General features: G+C 48.6%; 1 protein-coding gene across 4 annotated transcripts in view; it reads right to left on the reverse strand.

Moving 5' to 3' along the window:
- The window catches only part of NEK1 (NIMA related kinase 1), a 2768493-nt gene that overhangs the window by 2714924 nt on the left and 39054 nt on the right, over window positions 1–14515 (reverse strand). The window lies entirely within an intron of this gene.

Below are 14515 nucleotides of genomic sequence, written 5' to 3' on the forward strand. Positions count from 1 at the left end.
TTGGATATAACCTGCTGGTTGTGTGTTCACACTCGGTCAATTAACTTTTGATAATGTAGGTGTCCTGGACAGGCATCAGTGCGTGGGAGGGCCACATCACTGTAACTGGTAGCTAGGGACGACAGTGGGTTACCTTGATAAATCTTTCCTGAAGCATACCCATACAGACAGCCCAATCTACGACTGGTGAACCAGGAAGGGAAGGAAAACAGGAAAAGTAGTCAGCACAGCTGATTTGCCCACTTGGGAAACAAACAGAACCGCATGTGTAGTAAAGCGTGCATACAGCATAGGTAGGGAAGATAGTGGGTCTAATTCTGCAAAGTATGAGCAGTGTAGGAAGTAGAAGCAACTCAAGGTAAAGGAAGGTAGGCCAGTCAAATACTGAATGTAGTGGATATAGTACATGGCCATTACATAGTGTTAATGAAAGAATATGTGAAAAGCTTAGCAACAAGCAGAATGCAAAACAAGGCTAGATGGAGACTAGGGCAGAGTAGGAGAAAACCTTTATGAATAAATAACCATAGTATTACAAGAGCACTGACCAGGCCTTGAAAGGCATCAGAGAGGTTAACATGAAGGTCAGAAAAAATAAATCTAGGGGGTCTCTGCAATAAATTCCAGGTACATTCCAAACAGTAATACGGAAAAGAGATGAGAGGCAGCGCTAGTTAAAGTTAAGTATGTTCAATAAAACAAAATCTAGGTAAATACATATGGATAGCAATTCTGAGTTATTGTGGCCAGCCAGGATAAAATGTAGCAGTATACAACAAAACAATAAACTCACTTATCGCTGGTTTTTAGACTATAAAAATATCAATCCTATACGCCGTTTGAGAATAAGATGCAGGCGAAGTCAAGTCCTGTTCATTTAAAACAATAACCTTAGTCAGACAAGTCCCACACCAAAGAGGGGGGGGGGTGCTAAGTGAGGAAAGAGGACAGCCCTGGCCTGTAAGGAAGTGGCCTTGCAAATAACAAATATAGCCTGGGCAAAAAGAAGAACAAGTTAATTACCAACTGGTAATGTTCTTTCGACTGGATGTTCCTCCAACGTATTCCTCATCTTAGATGTATTCCATCCAGCTTTAGCTGCTTCGGAAATGTTTTCTTCTCGGCAGAGGGCGCCGTGCGTCGATGTCGTCGAGTCGAAGTCCCTCGAAGGCCTCCGTTGAGGGCGACGTCATCGGGTATACAAGTAGCACGCACGGCGCCCACTGGCCACAGTTCTGTTTTTTCCCTCTTGCTCTGCTGGATAGATAGTGTAGGTAGCCAGGTGTCAGCCTTGCGAGAGTTGAACTGGTAATAACACCGGAAAATCTACAGAGGGGTAGGATGGGAGGGCGATGAGGAATACGATGGAGGAATATCCGGTCGAAAGAACGTTACCAGTTGGTAAGTAACTTGTTCTTCAAATGGATTGTGTCCTCCAACGTATTCCTCATCTTAGATAGACTCTCAAAGCAGTGTAGAAAGCTCTCTGGAGGAGGGAGTAGATTTTTAATATTATATAGCTGAATATAACACTGCTTTACCAAAAGCAAGCTCCTTAGACTTGGAAGCATCCAGACTATAGAATTTAGAAAAAGTGTGCAGCGATGACCAAGTTGCTGCTTCACAAATAGATTTCATGGGAAAACATCTTTGAAGGGCTGTCGAAGAGGCTATGCCTCTGGTAGAATGGGCCCCTCGAGCCTTCTGGTGGATCTTTGCCTGCCAATCTGTAGCATTCTGAAATGCAAGCACAATCCAACGTGATAGGGTTTGTTTTGACACCGATTGACCCAATTTCCTTCCGGTGTAGCCAATGAAAAGTTTATTACCCACTCTAAGCTTGGAGAGCGTAAACATGTAAAAGCTTACAGCTTTTCTCGGGTCCAGCCTGTACAATCTTTCCTCCTCCTTACTGGGATGAGGTGGAGGATAGAACACGGGCAGAATAATTTTCTGATTTAAATGGAAATGAGACACAACTTTGGCTAAGAATGAGGGTTTAACCCTCAATACAACTCTGTCCCTGTGGAACAAAGTATAGGCTGGCCCAGAAGACAGTGCCTGCAATTCACTCCCTCTTCGTGCAGATGTTAAAGCAACCAAGAAAACGGTTTTCAACATTAGTAATCTTAATGGACAAGTGTGCAAGGGTTCAAAAGGGGCACACATTAAAAACTTTAGAACCAGATTAAGGTCCCAAACTGGGACTTGGAAAGAAGGAGGGAATACATTGGTGAGTCCCTTTAAGAATTGTATTATCAAAGGAATTTTAAAGTAGGAACATTCTTCCGAAGAGCGCTTGAAAATGGAAAGCGATGCAAGATAACCTTTATTGGTCCCAACATTGAGGCCTCTATGTGCCAGGGACAAGAGGAAAGACAACACTTCTGGGATAGAATACAGAATAGCATCAACATTCTTTTCCCTGCACCAATTGCAAAACATCTTCCAGCGGCAACGGTACAGAGATTTTGTTGCTGGCCTTCTTGCTGAAAGCAACACCTCCAGGACATCATCTGGAAGGTCCCAATCCTTGTATCTCAGCCTTTCAGATACCAAGCATTAAGGATGAGAGTCCTGACGTCTGGATCGAGAACCTGGTTCTCCATTTGTGAGAGAAGGTCCTCTCTCTGAGGAAGATGTAACGGAGGGCAGATGGACATGTCTAGAAGGTCTGGGTACCACGTTCTGCTGGCCCAATCCGGGGCAATTAGGATCATGCGGTTTCCGAACCGTCTCAATCCTCTGATGATTTGAGGAATGACTGGAATCGGAGGGAACACGTATAGCAGTGGAAAATTACACTCCACCACAAACGCGTCCCCTAGGGCTCCTCTCGGGGGAAATTCCCTTGAGCAATACCCTTCGCACTTCCGGTTGATTCCGGTCGCAAACAAGTCTACTTGAGGGGTTCCCCAAAGGGTGAAGATCTCCTGAAGGACTTCCTGAGCCAGTTCCCACTCGTGGGACACCGTACTCTGCCGGCTCAGAGCGTCCGCCGTCATATTCTCCTCCCCAACTAGATTAACTGCCGTTAAGGAGATTCCTTCTTGAATTGCCCAATACCAGAGCCTCATTGCCTCTCTGCACAGAGGTAGTGACCCTACACCTCTTTTGTTTAGGTAATGCATGGCCACTGTGTTGTCCGTCATTATCAGGAAAAAATGTCCCCGACAGATGGCAGAAAAGCCTTCAGCGCTAGTTTGATTGCTCTCAGCTCTAAAAGGTTGATGTGTAGTTTGGACTCCGATGGAGACCAACGACCACCGATTGTCAGATCGTTGACATGAGCTCCCCTACACCACGAGCGAGGCGTCCGTCACTACTGTAATCTCCGGCCATGGTTGCCAAAAATGTTCTCCTTTTAGGATGTTCTCTGTGCAAGTCCACCACAGAAGATCCTGCTGAACCTTGTTCGGAATCTGAAGGAGATCTGTCATTTGACCTGAGAACTGGGACCATTCAGTCTTTACAGCCCATTGAAGGGATCGCATCCTCAGGCATGCTTCTGGCACTAGAAAAATGCAGGATGCCATGAGGCCAAGCAACCTCAAGAAGTTGTAGGCCTGGAGATTTTGGGCATTTTGGAATTTGGAAACCATCTGAAGAATGTCTTGAGCCCTCGACTTGGGAGGCAAGCTCTTTCCCAAGGATGTGTCTAATACAGCCCGTGTGTACTGGAGCTGTTGGGAAGGTGTCATTTGTGACTTCTTGAAATTGAGGGAGAAGCCCAGTCTGTGGAGGAAGTGGCAGGTGACTTTCAGATGATCCAGGGCTTGTTCGGCAGAACGTGCCCTGATCAACCAATTGTCCAGGTAGGGGTAGATGTGAATCCCCCCCTCTCCTGAGGTGCACTGCCACCACTACCATTAACTAGGTGAAGACCCTCGGGCGGAGATCAACCCGAATGGCAGGATTCGAAAATGATAGTGCGAGTCGCCAACTACGAACCTCTTTTCTGTGCTTGAGATGGATTGGCACATGAAAATAAGCATCCTGGAGGGCCAATGACACCAACCAATCCTGAAGTTGAAGGGCCTGAAGGATCTGAGAAAGAGTGACCATCTTGAACTTGTCCTTCCTGAGGAGCTTGTTCAAGCCTCTTAAGTCCAAGATGTGTCTCAGTTCTCGGTCCTTTTTGGGAATCAAAAAATATGGGGTGGATTCCAAGATGGCGGCGGAGGGTAGAAGACGTGCCTCAGCGATGCTCCGTCCCACACTCCCCCCTCCGCAATAAAAAAGCTGCATAAAGAAGCAGATGTCCCGCTTAAAATTCGAGGAGGAATACCGGGAACATTAGTGGAACGTTGGACCAGCTTGTAGAGACGACACGCCAATTTGTGATACAGGCGCAGCCAACTACCCGTCACGCTGCGCCACAACAGGGTGCCTGGACATGTTGGAAGCAGCAGTACGCGGTGGACAACACGAGGGGACAGGCGACAGAACCCAGCAGTAACAGGGGGCCCAAGCAGGGGGCGGACGGAGCCCCAGCCCCTCTTCGCCAGGCAGCACAAGCTGCGACCCAGCAGCAACACAAGACCGGGATCCGGCCCCTTTGAGAAGGCAACCACAAACGACCCAGCGGCCATCTCAGGGAGGAGCTGGAATATCCAGGAGCTGCGAGAGGTGGAGGTAGGCAGCCCCTCCCAACAGCAGCACCGCAGGGAGACCGCACTTGAAACTGGGACCCGAGGCTTTTGGAGCCGCGCACCAGAGGTAGGGGCCAGAGGTCAGGCCTCGCGCGCGGCTTCACAAGGTGCCTCCTCCCCACCCCCCCCCCCCCCCCCCCCCCCAACCCACAGGAAGCGCGCCGGCTGGGACCAGGCGCAGGAGCTGACTGACTCCCGGCCTGCTCGCTGGATCAGGGAGGCCCAGAGGCATCAGGACGGACGAGGATACAGAGCCTCACTCCCTCCTCCTTAATGACAACGTGGGGGGCCAGAACCGCCCCAAACATAAGCGGTTTTCTTCCGGGCAGCAAGGGGAGCCCTCGCCCAGTGTGGACACTCAGGGCCAATTGAAAGTTCCCGGGCGTATTCAGGACTTATAGGGCCCAGCAGGGAACAAGGAGGCCCAGTATCATGGCCCAGGAAATACCCCCACTAAGGGATATAGCACATAAGAGGGGGCAGTGACAACACACCCAACGTGGCCCATACCCCACCCAGCTCAACAGGAACAACGAGGCTCTGCGCGAAGGTGGGGGGGGGACCACTTCTCAGGAAGAGCTCGCGACCAGTCAGGGACACGAAACTCTATACCCTGGGCAGGATCGCAATAGTCCAGCTGGCACAATCTCCCTCATTCAAGATACATCTCGGCTCGATCAGAGCATACAGGGCAACTCACAGCACCTATGTCCAAAACCAGGGGGAGGCCAACCCAACCCGTACAGCAGTCCTCCCAGAAGAAGAACGACCAGACCCTTACACAATACTCGGGGGCTGACCCAAATACACCCATAGCCTCCTCGAGAAGAAAGAGGAAAGATCCCCAGTCAAATAAATCCACGACGGAAGACCAGCATACCGACATGGCCTCTAGGGAAGATATAAAAACATGGTTCGTGGAATTTCAAGCCCAGTTTATTGCCACAATGCAGACCCAATTCGACTCCATTAAGAGCGAACTGAAAACAGCAGTGCAGGAGCTGAAGACAGATCACAGACATTGGAGAGAGAACAGACACCCTGGAAAAAAAATAGCACAAGACTTAAAGGAGGAAACACAACAACACGCAGAGATCCATGAACAGCTATTGCAAAGGACCCATAATCTCAAACTACAATGCAAAGATTTGGAGAACCGCTCAAGGAGATCGAACATAAGAAAAAAGAATATGGTGGAAAGAGTAGAAGACAAAGATTTGAAGGGGGCAGTACAACAAGTCTTTAAGGATATTATTGATGCAACAGAGGAAGAGGAGGTCGCAATAGATAGGGTACACAGGGTGGGCCCGAAGAGAACGGGCGAACTGGGATCCCGCCCCCGGGACATACTGGTGGCGCCTTCATTGTACCCCCAAAAGCAATTGATCCTACGCAGAGCCCGGAAAATGGATCATATTCGCATGAACGGACAGGACATTCAGCTATATCAGGATCTGGCTCAGTCTACTCTGCAGAAACAAGGTGATATGGGACCGGTGGTTAGGGCTCTAACAGCAAAACAAATCTGATACAAGTGGACGTTCCCATTTGGACTCCTCCTCACATGGGATGGGAAACGGCGGAGGGTCACAACTTGCGAAGAAGGACAACACATTCAGGGCATACACGACCATGAGGAGGATGTCCAGGACATTGACAAGGAGAGGCCCTCGCAAAAAAAGCCATCATGGGAATGGAAGAGAAACGGCAGAAAAGTCAAGGGGACGCTGCTTAACAAATAAAAGGACATAGAACAGATCACTTACAACGACAGAAGACACGCCAAGGCCCGGATGATCATTCATCCAGAATCAACAGTGTCACTGGAGGCGCGATTCATCCAATAATTCAGGTGCGGAGGGGTGTGGGGGGGGGGGCCAAATCGCTCGGGATGGGACTTGGAATCCAGAGGGTTTTAGAACACCTTACAAGTTAATCCTGAGGGAAGATGGGCATGGCGCAGAGGGCGGAACACCTGAGCGGTCATAGGAATCAGAACCCGCCTCAGGACAGTTTGGGGGTGGTGGGGGGTGGGGGGGAGAGAAACACGCAAGTTCGGGAATGCGCTGTTTGGGGGGGGGGGGGGATCCGGGAAAGAAATCAGACACTCATATGAGACACGAGAGACTGGAACATTACCTTTTGCTAAGGAATGGGGGTGAAGATACTCACATACAACATCAGAGTATTAAACTCCCCAGTGAAAAGGAAGAAGGTTGAACATTTCCTGAAACAGCGATCTTATGATATAATAATGCTCCAGGAGACACACATCAGGGGGCAGGACAAGAAGCAGGCGCGGATAAAGGGGTATAACATGATCCTGCAGGCAAATGCACAAGATTTAAAAGGCGGGAGTCCTTATAGCGGTCCGGGACGCCTTACACATACAGATACTCCACACAGAAGCAGATAAACAGGGCAGGTATCTCTTTGTGAACACTAACGTAAAGGGAATTCCCCTTACATTAGCGTTATGTGCCCCAAATACGGGACAGGAAGGGTTCCTTAAGGACACGCTGGATAAACTACTGCAATTCGCCAAGGGGGAGATAGTTCTAGGACGGGACTTGAATATTGCATGGGATTCCGTTCTGGATAGGTCAGATCCCAGACAGAGGACCTGAGGATCCCCAACGAAATCACTAAGACAGAAAATGGCCAATCTAGCAATTGAGGACGTTTGGAGGCATATACATCCCAAACAACAAGGCTTTACGTACTTCTCACACCTACACCATTCCATGTCAAGGATTGACTACCTTTGGGCTTCAGCGGGACTCCTGGGGCAAATTTGCAACACAGAGATAGGCTCCATATCACTCTCAGACCATGCCCCTCTGTGGACTGAAGTACTATGGGCCCCAAATCCCCCCGGGCTTCGGAAATGGCACCTCCCGGAGGAAATAATCTGTGACCCAGTATTGGGTAACACTCTTAGGGACCACATAATAGAATACCTCACAAGCAACAACCTCCCAGAGATATCCAAAGAAACACAGTGGGAAGCGCTTAAGGCGGTCACAGGGGGGCACATAATAGCACTAAAAACTCAAAGGGAAAGACAGATCCTCCAATGGGAAAAAGACCTAGAGTCAAATATAGGGAGAATCCAAGCTGAAATCCTGCAGAACCCCATACTGAAATTAAAGAGAAGTTTGAGACATGTCCAAGACCAGCTGGACTCACTTTGCACAAAAATGGCAGAGAACACTTGCTCCGGTTGAAACATTGGTACTATGTTAAAGCTAATAAAGCTGATAAGCTTCTGGCCAGGCAGCTCAGGGGGAAAATACAGAACGAATAGTGGGGGCTCTAATAGACAGCATGCGGCAAAGGATGACACAAACAGCAGAGATAGGAAATATATTTGAATTATTCTACCGCCGCCTCTGCTCATCGGATCATCCCCACGAAACGAGACAAAAAACCTATCTAGATGAGATCCAACTTCTGACCCTTTCGGAAGAAGAAAAACGCACCCTAGACGAGGACATCAAGGAGGAAGAAGTAACCAAAGCAATAAGGGACCTCCCTAGCAACAAAGCCCCAGGCCCTGATGGCTACACCGCACAATTTTACAAGGTATATAGAGACATACTGACCCCAGTCCTAACAGAACTGTTTAATACCTTTAGAGAGAAAGGTAACGTCACCCAATCAATGAATGAGGCAAAGATGCTGGTAATGCACAAACCAGGGAAATACCCGCAACTGCCAAGTTCTTACCATCCGATAGCGTTGATAATAAACTTAGATGCGAAATTATATACCAAGATATTGGCCACCCGACTTACGCAGGTTCTCCCGAAATTGATACACCAGGACCAATCCGGGTTTGTCCCTGGAAGACAAACACATGGCAACATCAGAAGAGTCCTGCACTTGGTAGAAAAAAAATAAACATAAAACGTTCCCCGGCAATGACACGTAAAAGGCGTTCGACCGAGTAGAATGGTCGCTACTTTTCCAGATATTGAGGAAAATGGGGATAGGAGAATGCTTCATTGATATGATCAGAGCAAACTACAACTCCCCGAACATATGTATAACAGTGAATGGCGATTTATCTGGGAAAGTAAAAATCGAGAGAGAGACAAAGCAAGGGTGCCCCCTGTCTCCCTGCAATATGCCATTTTTCTGGAGCCTCTACTGGCCCGCATTAGTGACAACCGGGAAATAAAAGGGATAGAGATGGCAGGGCACACATACAATTGCAGCATATGCAGATGATATGCTGGTGACCCTGAGCGACCTGGAGGGGTCGCTCCCGATGCTAATGGACGAGATTGACAGGTTTGGTACCCTCTCAGGCTTAAAAATCAATTGACAAAAATCTGAGATTCTGATATTGGTGGGCAATACCGCCAAAATACACTCGGTAGCAGCAGACCAGCACCTGAAGATAGCGGAAAAAGGGGTCAAATATTTGGGTATCACTTTAACAGGCAGAATACAGGACCTATATTCTCACAATTACCCCCAAATACTCGACCAAATGAGACGTGACCTATCGAGATGGAATCCCCTTACGGTCTCGTGGTGAGGTCGGGGTGAGGTCGGATTACGGCAATTAAAATGACTATTCTGCCGAAACTTCTCTACCTATTTCAGGCAATCCCAATAAAAAATCCCACCAGCTTTTTTTTAAATCCTTAGCGAAAATGGTATCAGTATTCATCAGCAAGGGGAAGACACCGAGAATATCCAGCTCGGTCCTAACTGCCTCAAGAAAGGACTGGGGTTGCGACCTCCCGCACTTCAAGAAATAGTACGAGGCCGCGCAATTATGGGTATTGAGAGAATGGATACCAGAGCGTTCACATAAGTTATTGGCAGCACAAGACAGAGCGGTCGCAACGGTACCCACTAGACACCTTCTTTGGTTGGGAAGAAAACAGACGCCCCAATTTACGAATAAGTGAAATAATGAGCTCCACGTTAGAAATCTGGGATAGGGCCATACAGAATAGAACATTATCTACCAACCCAGCTCCATTCACCCCATTATTTAAAAATCCAGAATTCCCTCCGGGAACACAGACAGGAGGATTCTGGAAATGGGAGGGGGGGTGTGGGGGGGGGGTGATGCCCGATGGTGGGGGACATGTATCACTCGCAACAAATAAGAACATTCGAGGACTGTCCATCCTTACTGACCCTAGACAGTACGGATAGATATAGGTATGAACAATTACATCACTGGCCAAGCCCCCCCCCCCCCAAATGAAAAATGCCCGCAGAGGGACCTTACCCCTTTTGAAACTTACATTATGACATACACGGGTACCACAAAATTTGTATCAAACACATACGAGCTCATTAATGCCATGGAGGAAGACATAAAATGGGTGTATATAAAGAGATGGGAGAAAACACTACATATTTCAATCCCTAAAGAGCGTTGGGAGCATGTCTGGGGGTTAATGCCCAAACTCACGAAAGCGATACAACCTAATGAAATGTGGATGAAAATACTTGTTCGGTGGCACTACACTCCAGAGGGGCTCCACACGATGTATAGAAACTCCACAAACAAATGTTGGAGGGAATGCGGAGGGGAGGGTAATTGGCAACACACTTGGTGGGACTGCCCGAAACTTCAGCAAATCTGGATTGAGGTGAAGTCCCACATCCACTCAATGCTACCTGATTTTGGAAATCTGGGGGAAGAAGTAAGTTTGGGGGTGGGGTATGGAACCCGGAAGATAAACATATCACCAAGACGCAAAAGCGCAACTTTATGGGACTCTTGATAGGAGCCTGGCTGGAAATAGCCCAGAAATGGAAACAAAGACACTCCAGACGCAAATTGACTGGATGAGGAGAGTCTGGTCCCATATAACAATGGAGCTCCTAACATACAATATACAGGGGAACTACCACAAATTTAGACAGGACTTGGGCACCACCCTCGAATACCTTCAAAATGACTACATGGAACAGTGGTGCCTGCACAAGATAAGGATCCTGGACCTGTTTAAATGAAGCAAAAGATGTGAAACCTCGATCTCAAAGATTAAAACTGAACCTACCCGTGGGGGTGGAAGTGGGGGGTGGAGAATCGGGGAATGTTTACGTTATTTGTTGGAAAATTAATAAAAACATTTTTTTAAAAAATGGGAAGGACCCTCCCTTGTTGCTCTCCGCTACAAGTACTGGTTCTATAGCACCTTTCTCCAGCAGGGTTAAGACTTCCTGCTGTAGGAGCAGGTCTGGAAACTTCAAAGAGTGTCTCCCTGGTGGATTGCTTTGAGGTTGCGTTAGAAAAGGGAGGCAGTAACCTTGGGCTATTATTTGTAGAGCCCAAACCTCTGAAGTAGTGGCTCGCCATTCTTGCAGATTCTGCGACAGCCTGCCTCCCACAGGTGTCTAGTGATGCAAGTCCTCAAAGAGGTTTTGTGGTGGTTGCTGCGGCCGCTGATGGTAAAGAGGTTGCAGCTGGGGCTGGCTTTGCACGTTTTCCTCGTCCACAAGTGGCTTTTTTCTGGCCTCTTTGACTGCCCATTCCTCTCGCCTTTCCATATGAGGAGTAGTAACAATAGGATTGCCCCCCAAATAGCAGCTCCTAAAGATTTAGCAGCCACGTTTGAGGTCTGCAACCTCTCAAGGTTCTTGTCAGGCTTGTTGGCAAAAAGGTGAGACCTGTCAAAGGGCATGTTCAAAAGACAGTTTTGCACGTCTGGTGCGAAACCCGACTTTCGCAACCACGCAAATCTGTGCATTACCGTGCTAGTGGCCATGGACCTGCTCACACTATCTGCAGTGTCCAATCCAGACTGAAGGGATTCCTGCATGGCCTCCTTTCCATCTATAACAATGGCTAGGAATCCCTCCCTTTCTTCCCCTTCTGGTATGTGCTCTGCCGCCATTGCAATGCACTCCCACAGAGTGTACGAAATTGTGCCAAGGCACATGAGGAGTTGCCCGATTTTAACGCCATACTCCCAGCTGAAAATAGCTTGCGTGCCCAACCATCCACACGCTTGTCGTCCTTATCCGGGAGGGATGGAAGGGTACGCCACCTTATTTGAAGCTGTGGCTGCCTCGACCACCAGACTCAGGACTGGGGCGTTTGGACAGATAGCCGGGGTCGCTACTGGAAGGGTGGTATTTTGAAGTGAGGGACTTATTCACAAGAGGAATTGAGTGGGGTCTCCCAATTTTTGGCCGCCCTATTTTGTAAGAGGGTGAAATCAGATCTTCGGTGGGGCCATGATCCAATATATCAGTCAGATCATCCTGGATGAACTGAGTTGGTGGACTAGCCCATCCTAAATAATCAACCACCTTTGTCATCAGCTGTCTGTATGAGGGACTGGCATGTTCCCCTGGTTCTGGCCTGCCAAGATCTGTCTTGCCTTATGCAAGGTTTCCACCAGGTCTCTCATTCTGCTTTCCTTAGAAATCAGGCATTCTGGGACATTCGGGGTGCCATACTCTAGGCCAAAAGGAACACCCCCCTTCACCTCCTCAGACCTCTTTTGTTCTTCAAAAATTGAAGTTAAGGATTTAAAATATTCTTGCCTTGGTAGAGGTTTATACATTTTTTCTGGAAGAGGTATTGCAGTAGAGACTGAAGGCTTTACAGTCTTTGCAGCTTTTTCTTTTGCTACTATTTTGACAGTTTCTGGCTGAATTGGAGCCTTTGAAACATTAGGCGCCGAGGGCTTCAGGGTCGACAAGGGCGTCGATGGCACCGACTAAATAGTAGTTGTCGACAGAGCTGGCTTCGAGGGCGGCGAGGCGCTCTTCAAAGACTCGCCCTTCGAGGTGTGTCGGGTTCCGGACGGCGTCGGTGACCTCGAGCGGTCGACTCGAGCAATCTTTTTCACTCAGGGTCCTGGAGGGTTCCCGATCACCCAGGCTCGAGGGCACGCAAGTGTCAGACCGGTAACGCTCCCGGTCGGCTTCCGAGGAAGGCGCGGACCGAGGCTTATCCTTTTCAAAAACCTCCATCATTTTAATTCTAAATGCTTCCCATTCTTCGGAGGAAGAATGTTTTGTGGGGCATTTCATTTTGTTGGGGGATTCGTCCAAGGACGAGGTGGAAGAGGACCGGTGGCATCTTTTTTTGGACTTTTTTGTCAAAGACGAAGAGTGGTGTGAACCACTTCGGGACCTAGACCGATGCTTTTGCCTTTCGCGTCAAGGAGATTTCTCCTCATGGGACCTCGACTCGACGCTTGAGGCTTTTCGGTCGGGTTTTCGACCCAATTGTATTTTTCCCTTCCTCTCAAGCAAGGCCTTCCCCGTCATTGCCTGACACTTCGTACAGGCCTCCATGGCGTGGCCTTCACAGAGGCATGACAGACATTCTCGGTGCGGATCCGTGGTTGACATTTTGGAACCGCAGGATTTACACTTTTTTAACCCTGTCGGGGTCGACGACAAGGACATCTCAAATATCTCATCACAATAACTGCATCACAGAACTACTTGAGGCGCGCCGAGTGTCCGAAGCAACACATACTGCAGAAACACGGAACTGAGGCCAACGGGCGCCGCGCTTGCTACTTGTATACACGATAACATCACCCTCGACGGAGGCCTTCGAGGGACTTTGACTCAACAACATCGACGCACGGCGCCCTCTGCTTCCGAAGCAGCTAAAGCTGGATGGAAAACATCTAAGATGAGGAATACGTTGGAGGCCACAATCCATTCGAAATAGGGATTGTTTGGGCATGTGTCCACACTAAGGTCATACAAGGGACTAGCTATCCATTAGTGCACTATTGTCAGTACGGAAGGTCCACTGTTATGATGCCTTCCCAGAGGGAAGTCTTTCTGCGCAGCACAGCTGTAGACGAGAACCCCAAGGACAGGATTCTACAGACATCCAGTAAGGGCACCCAAAAAGCTTCTGCTCATGAGACAGAAACTCCCCTCGTAAAATGACCTTGAAGAATCAAAGAAAAAGAAACCAAAATCTCTGTTACCTCATAGATTTGAACACCTCCTATCCTAATCCAAGGAATCAGGATTGCTTTTTAAGGTTTTGCACCCTTGCGGCGTACTACAAATGTGACAAACAGGTAGTCACATGTACTGAAAGGACTACCAGACCTCAAGAAAATGCAGACTCGCCTTCTCTTGAAAACAATGAAACAATGCTGGCAGGACTACCCAGTTGCACCAGAAAATAACAGAATGATACTAAATTACTCATACGAGTTATTTTACCTTAGTTCTACAGATTAAATTACACTTAGTTGTGCACCTCATCTCTCTAGAACAGTGATCTTCAAACCTTTTTGGACTGAGCAAAATGTGGGCAGGCCGCGACCCCCCAAAAATGCCAAATGGACAGCAAGTCCAAATGGCTATGAACTATTGTGTGCTGTCGCCACACCTTGCTCCCAGTATACTCCCTGAGCCCCCCCACCTGCTCCTAGCACAGTCCCTGGGCTCTCTGCACCCCACCACAGACCCTGGGCTCTCCCCACCCTGCTCCCACCAGATTCCCTGGTCTCTCCCCATCCTACTCCCACCACTATCCCATGGTTCCCCCATCCTGCTCCCACCACAGTCGCTGGGTTCCGCCCACGCTGCTCCCAGCAGTCCTAGGGACAGCGGCAGCTGGTGAATTTTTTAAAGTGGAAGGGCATATATATTTCCCCCAGATATGACAGCGACCGAGCGTAGTGAGTGAGCATGAACCAATCAAGGGGGGTAAGGAGGTTACAGGTATTCGGGGGGGGGGGTGTTCTCCCCCCAGGACATTTTTTTAAATGCTGCATTTTAGAGCAGACTATTAATTAACCCTGTATACCACTCTTACCTCCCATCCCTAAAGCTGATTAACAAGTCTTTCTACAACAAGTGTTATCATGTCAGGCAGTAGAAGGAAAGAAGGAACA

The sequence above is a fragment of the Ambystoma mexicanum genome, chromosome 6q, assembly GCF_040938575.1.
Source record: "Ambystoma mexicanum isolate Mex_15411 chromosome 6q, UKY_AmexF1_1, whole genome shotgun sequence".
Taxonomy (NCBI): domain Eukaryota; kingdom Metazoa; phylum Chordata; class Amphibia; order Caudata; family Ambystomatidae; genus Ambystoma; species Ambystoma mexicanum.